This window comes from Chionomys nivalis, chromosome 4, assembly GCF_950005125.1.
Source record: "Chionomys nivalis chromosome 4, mChiNiv1.1, whole genome shotgun sequence".
Taxonomy (NCBI): domain Eukaryota; kingdom Metazoa; phylum Chordata; class Mammalia; order Rodentia; family Cricetidae; genus Chionomys; species Chionomys nivalis.
The window spans coordinates 93,431,187-93,442,951 of NC_080089.1; the positions used below are offsets into that span (position 1 = coordinate 93,431,187).

At 46.4% G+C, this 11,765-nt stretch overlaps 1 protein-coding gene across 1 annotated transcript in view; it reads right to left on the reverse strand.

The window, feature by feature from the left end:
- Zbtb38 (zinc finger and BTB domain containing 38) overlaps positions 1-3,958 on the reverse strand; it is a 78,788-nt gene extending 74,830 nt beyond the window's left edge. The window contains exons 1-2 of the mRNA XM_057767252.1: positions 3,674-3,958; positions 2,581-2,662 (exon numbers count right to left, since the gene is read on the reverse strand). The gene's annotated coding sequence lies outside the window, so the exon portion shown is untranslated. The remainder of the gene's footprint in view (positions 1-2,580; positions 2,663-3,673) is intronic.
- Between the last annotated feature and the right edge of the window lie 7,807 nt (positions 3,959-11,765).

Consider the following 11,765-nt stretch of genomic DNA (forward strand, 5'->3'; position numbering starts at 1 on the left):
ACGAGGGCATGTCTTCACAGCTCTGTCCGACCCTGGTCCCTTCATGGAGGGCATGTCTTCACAGCTCTGTCCGACCCTGGTCCCTTCATGGAGGGCATGTCTTCACAGCTCTGTCCGACCCTGGTCCCTTCATGGAGGGCGTGTCTTCACCACTCTGTCTGACCCTGGTCCCTTCATAGAGCTCTTTCTGGTCCCATGACTCCTCCACTCATCTCGCTGCCGTCATATCTTCTGCTCAAGAGCACAGCCACCATGGAGTGAATTCTCTGGAACCGTGAGCCCAGATAAATATGTCCTCCTCTGGGCACTTTGTCACAGCGTGAGGAAGTAACGAATGCAGCCCAGCTCCTAAGTGAGTGGACCGGTGACACTGTTCTTCCTGCCTGTGGCCTTTGGCTCTGCGTTTCCTGGAAAACTCTGTTAAGACAGAACTTTTGAGATCTTGTGCGTCTTCAGCTCACTCCGTCAGGTGGTGGCTTCCAGTGGGCAGTGTGTTCCCACACTTTGGACTCTCCCATCATCCCAGCCTGCTCAGTAGACACTCTTGGTGCTCAGCAACCCCAGAAAGTACACCTTCAGAGGTGGAAGTATTTTTGAAAAACTGAAACAAAACAACTTGCTATTTATTTAGCCCATTCCCGATGTGAAGGGATGAACAGCAATCGAAGAGGCTATCAGATTGGCCGGGAACAGATCCTCCTACACAATGGACAATGCTCACTTTTCAGGGTGGGGATACGGGAGCCAGGAATATCAAGTCTAGTGGCAACATTTCATTTGCTTAGACAGATACTGACCACAAAACTAGAGAACTATGCTCCATGCAGCCTGAACCGATCTTTACTAGAGCCCTTTCCTGACATTTACCAGTGAGAAGAGAATTCTACAAAAACCAACAATGGCTAAAAATCTACATAAATTATAAAGTGAGACAGGGCTCTCCAAATAGGGCTCATACATTTGCCCCTCACTGTTTCAGTAAATGAGACTTCCCAAAAAGAAAAAGGCAGAATTAGACATTGGGTATAACTCTTTTATATTTCGTGGGGTTAGCATTAATATTCCTGCCCAAGTCTTTTATAGTCTATATTAAATATTTTTCAAATAGTTTCATTTGAGGGTCTCTTCTTAGAGGAGCCCTCTCACTAGTCTCCCAAATTCTCCAGGACTGGGCAGAACCATAGCTCAGGGCTCCAGGCACGTTCCTATACATCACTGCAGTTCATAGCGGTGGGAGCAAAATCCCATTGACAGCTAGTTTGCTTGACTCAAGAACACGAAAGGAACAAAGCCAGAAAAGACCTAAACAAGAGAATCGAGGGAGGAGACATATGGGGAAGATGCCCTTTCTGTTTCATTGGCCACTGACAACAGGAATGTGTTTACCTTAATCTTAGGATTAGAATGGACAGAGGCATCTTGGGAAAGTTCTCTCACTGTTCTTTGCCCTCATGGCCAGGTAAAACCTGTGAGTGTCCAATAGTGAATTCCAAATATCTCCTAATTTTTTGCTGTTGTTTTGAGATAGGGTCTTGCTATGTTGCCCTGGTTGGCCTGGAACTCAGTATGAAGACCAGTTGGCCTTAAACTCACGAGCAACCCTCTTGTCTCTGTCTCCTATCTGGGTTTACAGGTGTGCACCCTATATGCTTGGCATTATAATATGCTTTTATAAGATTTATTTTTATTTTATATGTGTACACTTGCTACTTATCTGCCTGGAAGTATGGCTGTGTGCCATGTGCATGCCTGGTGCCCAAAGAGGCCAGAAGAAGGCACTGGATCCTTAGGAACTGGATAATCCCAGATAGACATGAGCCCCCGTGTATGCTGGGAACTGAACCTGGGTCCTCTGCAAGGGCACCAAGTGAGCTCTCTCTCCAGCCCCTCATCTACCATCCACTACCACCACCCCCTCCCCACCACACACAGACTGTTCTACTCTACCACCTTATATTTGAGCATTTCCAAGCTTTTACACTCAATGCCGAAGAGATTATCTTTCTCTGGAACCTCTCCACGGTTGTCTCTGGAAGTGGCTGCTCTAAGCTACCTACAGTCATGTCCCTGGGTTTTAGCCAATGGGATGGGAAGAAAGATGATATGGACCACCTTAACCCATAAGACGCTTTTTAGGTTCTTTGCTCTTTCCACTGCGGAGTGAAGATACACCCTGATGGTTCTGAAAACCACCAGCTGCTGACAGCAGAGTCTCCTTCAAACTCTGAATGTTTTGCTTTTGTTAGTGTTTGTTGGTCATCAAACCAAGGGACTTGAGCACTTAGGACACGCCCATTGAACTCTACCCCAGCTTTGAATCTGAACAAATGCTTGAAAGAGAGTTATCCCAACCAACCTGCACTGTGACATGATCAAAATGCAAACCCTATTGTGTTTAAGCCAATCTATATTTATGGTAGCAATTAGCTTATCGTGACACATGTTCCCTTTGACACAGCTGTTGTCATTCTGTGAAACAGTACCTATGCCCTGTATCCTTTTCTTTATTGTCCTAAAACCCCCCAAAAGTAGAATTAGAGACGTAAAAGCAGGGAGTCATCAGGGACAAATGGCACTCACCACAGTATTTCTCACGCAGCGCTCAGATCTCTCAGCCAGAGGAACAGCAGACTGGCATAGTCTCGCTTCAAGACAGCCTCATCTGTAAAATTATATTTAAAAGGTAAAACACAAGGCCTTCAAAGCATAAAGTGTGATGGTTCATCTCATAGGATGTTGGCTCACCAGGGATTTGTGTTTCTTGCTAAACGACAAACTTCTGCACTGCCTTAAAGTGAAGGTCATTTTCTAAGATACACACAACCACATTGGCGCGTGAAGAACAGACTTAATGTGCCGAGGAAGGTCTACAGAAAAGGGACCGTCACTCGGGAGGTGACTCAAGAAGCCAGGAGAACTGAGATACAGCTTTAGGCCTGTCTGCTCTGTGGTTCTCACACCCCGTGGAAAAAAAATGTTTTTCCATAGAAACTGAAATTTCTTGAGTAGAAACTTCCAGAACTCATAAATGACAGGTTATGCAAAGGCCTAGGAGTTTTTAGACGATACGAAAACAGATGAACTGTGTTTCGCCTCTGCTTAATGTCCCTGCTTGATGGCAGCGTAAGTGGAAATGAGAAACTGTAAACAGGACACCAAGGAGATAACGAAGCACAGAACACGCAGAAGGCCAGAAGGCGCTCCCAAGGCAGGCAGGCCCCTTTCTGACCAGGTCTGCCATTATCCATCCCCCACCCCGCCCCTCCCCCGCTAAGTGTGAAAATACTTTGACCGACAAAACATATGCTCGCCTAGGATGGGGCTTGTCTTATGTCTGATCACCCCCTAGACGATCCAGGAAGCAAACTCTCCAGAACCCCAGATACATAGTTTGGTTTTCTTCTTGAGACAGAGCTCAGGTAGGCAGAGCAAACAAGAATCCCCGACCCAGTAGGACATTCTCCTCAGGGTTTCGCCTGAGCAGCTTTTGTTTATCCATTCTTGCTGTGCCCCCAGGGAAGAGAGAGAGCAGGCCCCTCTGAGGCTATGTTTAGAAGATGTCCCAAAGTCTGTCCCCACTCCCTCCTCTGGGCCGGGGCCTACCAGGCCTGGCTCTTAGGAGCAAGATGGCGCCCACCATGTTGGGCTGAGGGGCTGAGGGGCCTTCACTTACTCAGAGGTGCTGGCTCTGAAGCCCACACGCTGCCAACTTCCTGGACTCAGGAGGCCCCACTGCATTCTTCCTCTGGATTCCTCAACTCCTGGTTGAGAGCTGCGCCACATAATCTTCTCATGACGTCACTCATTCTGACTGCTGACACTTGGAAAGCTGATTTACAAGTAAAGCCCTCCTTAAGGCTTAAAACAAAAGAAGAAGAAAAGAAGAAATAAGGTGGCTCGAGGGGAGAGAAAGAGAGCACAGCCGTGGCCTCCGGTTTTGAGATTTGCTGCAGCTATGAGAACCACTCCCTGGTCAGGTTCCTGGCTACAGACCGAGGCCAGCAGCAGGGCGTGGGTGACGTCAGGGCCAGGCCTGAGTCATAGCCAGTGGCCCGGCTGCTCTGCCACTCGGAAAGGGACAAAAGGAACCTTTGATGTCCAGAGGCCCTCCTCTCTCACAGGCTGGCTGCGCTCAACAGCAGGCCAGAACATTCCAGCTGTCTCTCCACCCCATCCGCCCTTCCTCCTTCCAGAACAGTCCCAGATAGATTCAACAGGGCCTCCCTGAAGGACATCGCCCTCTGTACAACCTTGACATGGCCACCTTCTGTAACCGAGAAGCAGGGAGGAACGGGGGTTTTCCCCCAGGACCCTCTCACTTCCCCTGTCATGTGATGCTCACCTTAGCCCAGAGCTCTAAGGGTATTTAAAGACATGGAAAGATGGACTCGCTGTCGCCATCTCCGGGGCAGCCTCCACTGCTCAGGCTGTGTTTGCTTCTGCTGCACTGTGGAGACAGGCCTCAGGTCTCCACTCTGTTCCTCCTGGGTCTAAGTGGCTTTCCTCTCGGAAGACACAGTCATAGCACAGTACCTGGCGTGAAGCTCACTAAGTATACCATGAATGAATGAATGGCTGGCTGGCTGACTGGCTGCCTGAACGAATAGATGAAAACCTTAAAGTAAATGTGGAGGGCATATATTGAAAACGTTTGGTGAATGTTTCAGTCTCCGCAGTAAGTTCTTTGTGACAATATTTCACTTACTGTGACAAAGCTGCAGATGAGGAAATAGATCGAGGAGGAAATGGGTTCTCGGAGAAACAAAGACATCTTTGCCGCCTAACAGCTAATCAGTGGCAGAGCCTGGGCAGTCTTCAGACCTCAGGTTCTCTTTCAGCCTCCATGTTGAGAGGCTGGGATGAATGAGGAAATACTGACTAATGTTCTTTCCAGGAGAGGAAAGATAAGAACAAAGATGGGCCTCGAAACCTGACCCTACAAGAGCATGACGGAACAATCAGGTATGTTCTGTCTAGGTGAGGTAAGCCTCGCGGCCTCTTGATGGGTCAATGTCACAGCTGAGGCGTGACAAGCAACTAGTCTATCCTGAGAAGCTGGAGCCAGAAGACAGAGCCAGGGAAGCCTGGTGGCCCAAGCTCTGGTGTGGTAGAAGAGCCTCAGTGGGCAGAGCACTGGATGCCATGTGCAGAGAAGAGAGGACGATGGGCTAGGAGTGAGTCTGGGCCCATAGGAAAGCAAAAGTGTGGGGCGATATTATCCAGGCCACATATTTCTGCACTGTATGATGGCCGGGCTCTCAACCGCAGCTCCGCAACTGGGATGGTCACACAGCAGTTACAGACTGACTGCCGCCTGGGTCAGGTATGCTGATGTTGTTCTGCCCCTGCTTTGTAATTATGGGGACCGCCTGGGAAGAGGTGCTAATCCAAACTAGTGACAGAGATGTGGACATGACTTCAGTCCTGCTATCCCAGAAACAGAAAGCTAATGAACTTCCCCCTCAGTTTACCTTTGGGGATAAAAGCTACTTTGAGAATAAACGCAGGTGATCTTCAGGATTTGAATGAACCCCGAGACTCCCTTCCGATATTGCTGTGTGAACTGTGTCTCAATTATTCCCGTGCCTCCATGCTGGTCCAGAGAGACAATTTATGTTGGGGTTGGACCCCAACGCTAAGGGGGAAAGGACACATTAGTGCTCGGGAGAACCGGGAGGCCCAGATGAGGAGCTGAAACAGTGCTTTCAGAGGACTAGAAGGGGCCTATGCCAAACAATCACAATCCCTTCCTTCTGTCATGTCCCCGGGAATAGCAAATAGTGGGAATAGCGACCAGGCCAGGACACAGCCAGAGCCCCGGCTGTGCTCTGCTGCGCCCACACCAAGGCGAAGGGGTGCAGGAAGAAAGTCCACTCAGGAGTTGGGCCCCTAACAGTGTGAGCTCCTCAGCTCCTTCTCCACAGTGGCTTGTGACTCTGCCTTGTACTTTTCCATGACTCTCTGATTTCAAGAGGAAGCTTCCAGCCCCTTAGGTCTCAATGATGTGGTCCCACACCCATCTTTGGAGGGTCAGGTGCTATGAAACAGTGTGAGAGGGATCCTTCCCATGGCGGGAAAGGACTGCCGTGGGTGACAGGATATGCCACACAGACATAGTTTGGGTATGAGTTTATTGAGAAGAGAGGAGGATAGGGGAAGGGAGGGAAGACACACACACACACACACACACAGAGAGAGAGAGAGAGAGAGAGAGAGAGAGAGAGAGAGAGAAAACTTGGGAGTAGGAAGAGTATGTCACTTAAAGGAACCTTTGCACCTGCATACAGTGAGGGTTCTGCTTGCCATATGCAGAGGGGGGCAGGTTCCCAAGGGGCAGGACCAAGGTGTGCCTGGATATTAGCACCAGGGAGACCTCTCTCCATGACTCTGAATCTGTCTCCAATGGCCAGGCAACACACACTATGTGATTACCTTTTCATGAAGGCTCTGCCAGCCAAGACTCAGAAATCACACTTGGTGGAGTTTGGGTCTCCATGCAGGTGGAACTAGCCGAGAATTTCCGAGGAGAAACCCGTGTGCTTTTCTGCAAGGGGAACAGCAATGACAGGTCATCTTTGCTGGCAGCGTCCACCAGAGCCTGACCGTGGCCTGAGGAGGGCATTGCGAGTTTCAGGCTTTTATGGTAGAAGGTTTATTTGTCCATTGCTGCCCTGTCTACAGAAATGCCTCTGGATGCCTCCCTGCTCTGTTTCCCCTGGGGCCTGGTGGATAGCCTGCTCCATAGGCACTGGTCTTTATTTCTTTAGTAAAAAGACTAGGTTCATTCCTACTGTGCCTAGTAACATGCAAACAGAAAAGGGAGAGAAAATAATAAGCAGAAATGGTTCACAACTTAAGCAAGCTGCAAATCCTTGTGTTTCGGGCACTGTGGTTGATGCTAACTGGGGTGTGGGGGGTAAAGTTAGGGAATTGGGCAGACGGTCCACTTGGAGATACAGAGAAGTGGCCCCAGGAACTCTTCTTGTGCACCTCATCTGGGAAACCTCCTTCTTGGCTACAATAATGTACACTGTTAATTTCCTGGTAAATCTTTAAAGGCTCAAGGAATTCCTCAGACCTCTTTATATTTGCCACCTCCAATTTTTCTCACTTCCTTAAGTCTTTTTAAAAACATGATTAAGATATGATTTACATAGCAGAAAGTCCACCCACTTAAAGTATGCGATTCGATGGGTTTAGTATATTTGCATGTATTTACATATATTTCGTATATTTACATATTCATAGTCTACTTTTACATTTTTGTCAGTTATCCCTTGTGAAGAAACATTGTACATTTCAGCTTTAGGCAACCATCAATGTGCCTTCCAGCTCCAAAGAGTTTCCTCCTCAGGACATTTTGCACACGGAATATCACAGTTCATGGCCTGTTGTGATTGGCTTCTTTCACTTAACACAATGCCTCCGAGGTGTATCCATGTTGCAGAGTATTTCCTCACCTATTCCTTTTATGTCTGGATAATAGTCTACTGCATGAATATAAGACATTTTGTTTATTATCTTGGAATCAGTTGATGACAGTTTGAACTGTTCCATTTGTTTGTTTTGCTTTTTTTGCACAATACTGAAGATTGAACCTAGAGTCTCACATAAACCAGGCAAGTGTTCTACCACTGAGCTGTATCCCCAGCATGAAAAAAAATTCCTTCTGTTTGTGAAAAATCAGACTAAATAAAGAATTAATTGAAATTGAAACAATAAAAATCCTTTTTTTTTTTTCTATTTCAAGCTGGCCTTGAATTCATCCTGTGTTCCAGGCAGACTTTGAACTCAGGACCTCTGGAAGAGCAGCTGGTGATCATAACCATTGAGTCATGTCCCCAGCCTGGCACAACTCACTTTTAGACTATCGTTAACAATATTGCCGTGGACACTGGTGTACAATGTTGTTGTTGCTGGTAGTGTGTGTGTGTGTGTGTGTGTACGCATGCTTAAGTTTTGTTTCTCTTGGGATGATAGCAGGGAGAAAGATTGCTGAGCTGTGTTAGTTACTTTTATTGTTGCTATGAATATATGATTCAGGGTTTAAAAGTGATTACTAGATGGGGGCTGGAGAGATGGCTCGGCAGTTAGGAGCACTTGGTTATTCTTACAGAGGACCAGGGTTCAGTTCCCAGCCACCCATATGGGGGCTCACAATTGTTTAACTTCAGTTCCAGGGGGATATGACACCTCGCTTGACCTCTATAGCACCAGACAAGCTTGTGGTACACACGCATACACTCAGAAAAAACATTCATATGCATAAAATAAAATTTTTAAATATTAAAAATTTTAAGTGCTTAAAGGATGGTTTTAAAGGAATAACCATTTTTTTTTTATTTGTACACAAGGCTAGGCAAGGGTTGCAATCCCTTGATGCAATCCATAAGATGCAGGCCATACTTGACACTGCTGAAGTGGCAGGGAAACTGAGGCCAGACAGACTATGGGGCCTGGAGGAAAACTTACTGCTATTATTCTGCTAAAGGAACATAAAACTAAAATGACTCCTAAGGACACACTGCTGTACCATGGATCAGTGCCTTGCTCAGTCCACATCAGAGAAGCTTCTTCTTGCAGTAGATGGGGATTAGCACAGAGACCACAGCCGGACACTGGGCAGAGAGTGAGGGACTTAGGCGCACTCAGTCCTAAGTGGGACGTCTTCATCAAACCATCCCTTCAAGGCTCAGGGAAGACGAGGCAGAAGATGACAAGAGCCAGAGGGATGGACGACACCAAGGAAAAGGTGTCTTCTGAACCCAACAGGACAGATGCACACATGAATTCACAGAGAATGGCAGCACGCACAGGACAGATGCACACGTGAGCTCACCGTGCATGGCAGCATACACAGTCCCTGCACAGGTTCAAGCCAAATGGGGTCCCAGCACGGAGAGGGGGAAGTGGACACAGAGTGCCACCCTTAACCAAGAAGCTATTTATAAACGATACCCACTGGCAAAGGGACAGTCAATTTTCTCTAATGGAGTGTTACTGGGTAGGTATATCGATCACAGTCCAGGGCAGGCCTCCATGTCCAGGAGTGGATGGCCAAAAAGAATTCTATGTTTTGTTTTAACTTTTTGTTTCATTTTCTTTGTTTTGTTTGAGAGAGGAGGGGGGAAATAGAATTAGATGGGTAGGAAGATTCTGGGAAGAGTTGGGGGAGGGAAAGAACATGATCAAAATATATTGAATAAAAAAATTTAAATAAAAACTATAGTTTTAGGGACTAGAGTGTAGCTCAGTGGTAGACTATTGGCCCTGCATAATCAATGCCCTGGGTTTGATTTTTTCATGCTGAGATGGGATGGGGCAGGGCAGAATGCAAGGGAAGGAAGAAAGGAAGGAGGAAAAGGAGAAAGAGAAAGATAAAGGTGGAGTGTTAAAGTGGATCCTTTCCCTATTGACTCATTTAAGTAACTCATGAGTGCGTGGAGGACACCTGCTACGTCCATCATGAAGGGTGGAAAACATGAACTTGAGGGATGGAGGCCAGCAAGAGTGAAGGACCAGGAGCCCTCCTCCCAGGGCACCTCTCAGCCACTTCCTCATTCCCACAATGTGTACACAACTTCATACTGAACTCTGCTATCTTCTGAGACTCTAAGACATCCCCTCTCGTTTATTCTCTCAGCTACCCCAAGAAGTAGACGGATCAGACTCAAATTCCTATTTGATCACAAGTGACCTTAGACAAGTTATGGAATGTGTTAAGCTCGGTGTCCTCAGCTCTAACATACGTTTTACATATAACATATATAAAACCAGAGAGGCTGAGGATCTTGACTGACCTCACACAGCCTGGAATTGGCAGGATCAAGGAGAGAACTAGAGTTTCTCCTCTCGGCCTAGATGGTCCACGGGCTTCCCTCATGAAAACTCTTTTTTTAGAAGAATGAGTCATCTGACTGCCTTAGGAAGAATGCTTTGAAAAGCCAAGGCCATTTTATTCTCCCCTCCCCCATGTCTGAAAACACCAGAAAAGTACAAGACAGACAATGCTTCGTGCCTCAAGTTAAGGGTTATTACTCCCAGTATCAAAGACTCTCTAAAGCCAGAGCTGTCAGAAGTAGGAACCAGTCAAATCAGAGGGAAGACCAAGTCCCTGGCCGGCTTCTTTTCTATTTTTGTTCTTTGTATAGCAGAGTGTCCCCTCTAGTGGCTTTGGTGAAAATAGCCTGTATAAACAGATGCCAGTTTCAGCAGGAACAAGGCAGAGAGCTCAGGGCTCTGGGTTTCTCTTCCCCGATGAGAACCTGAGGTTCTCAAGCAGAGGTAATTTTATCCCCCCTTGTGGATTGTTTGACAACATTTGGAGACCCAGCAGGTCAGTGATACTGATGTGGAGGAACCCTGGGCAGGAGATGACGTGCCCGGCCTGAGACCCGTGGTTTCTTCCTAGCTTATGAAGGCTCAGACTGAGCATGCAATTTTTTTTTATTAACTCTTACAAATAGTGGGGCAGTGATGGTGCACACTTTTAATCCAAGTACAAAGGAGACAGAGGCAGGCCGATCTCTGAGTTTGATGTCAGCCTGGTCTACAGAGGGAGTTCCAGGACAGCCAGCACTACACAGAGAAAATCTGTCTTAAAAACCCAAAACCAAACCAAACAACAAAAAGTTCTTACAAACTTGCATTAGAATTATTAAAAATCCAAAAGTAATACAGTAATACATACTCTCAAATAAAAACAAAATAATAAAAGAGCTTCTATTTTCTCATCCCTTTTCATAATCCATGTTAGCCTCCTTGAGAGCTTGTTACATTGAACTACATTAAAATGCCACCTGAAGACTACTTTGACCAAAATAGCAACTTCCTTTGGCTAAGATGTCCACCCTCTCCCTGTGCACAGACTGAAACAATGTCGATGCACATGCACGGGAGTCTTTAGCTGTTTACAATACTTAAATGTTACCGAGTGGATTATCCCTTCAGATAGAAGACAAGGTCTTTCCATATCTCCACATCACTGGGCTGCTCTCCTGTGGAGTTAAGATGATCCATGACAGGCATTAGAGACATGACGTTGAGTGGTCCCTGCCTGGGATTTCCCTGCTATGTGGAGAGCTTGGCTCAGGATTTTTAACTTACTGTAGCTAGTTCTAACTAGAAATGAATAACATTATTTTGTGTTTCATTTATTATTTTATGATAACATCTGCGTGATTGGTGGCTCATCCACTCGGGAGGCAGGAGAATTGCTACAATTACAAGGCCAGTCTGACCTACATAATGAGTTTCGGGGTAGCATGGGCTACAGAGAGAAAGCTTGCCTTGAAAAAAAAATTTCATAAAGAAAAGAACAGAAAAAAAGCGACTCAGTTTTGAAGAAACAATCTAATATTGTCTTGCTATTGACTAGAGGGATAAATTTGCAGCAAATTTATATAAAAACTAAAATAAAAATTTAATTTGCTTTTATTTCTTTTATGTATATGGGTATTTTTTTTTGCATGTATGTCTATGTACCACGCATGCCTGGTACTTGTTGAGGTCAGAAGATCCTGCTGAGGTGTCTGTGAGCCACCATGGGGGTGCTGGGAATTGAACCTAGATCCTGTAGAAAAGTGGCCAGTGTTCTTAACCACTAAGCCACCTCCCTAGTTCATAAATATTTTAATGGGTCAGGTGGTGGTGGCAGCGCATGCCTTTAATCTCAGCACTTGGGAGGCAGAGTCAAGCCAGTCTCTGTAAGTTTGAGGCCAGCCTGGTCTACAAGGGCAAGTTCTAGGAGAGAAACACATATATGT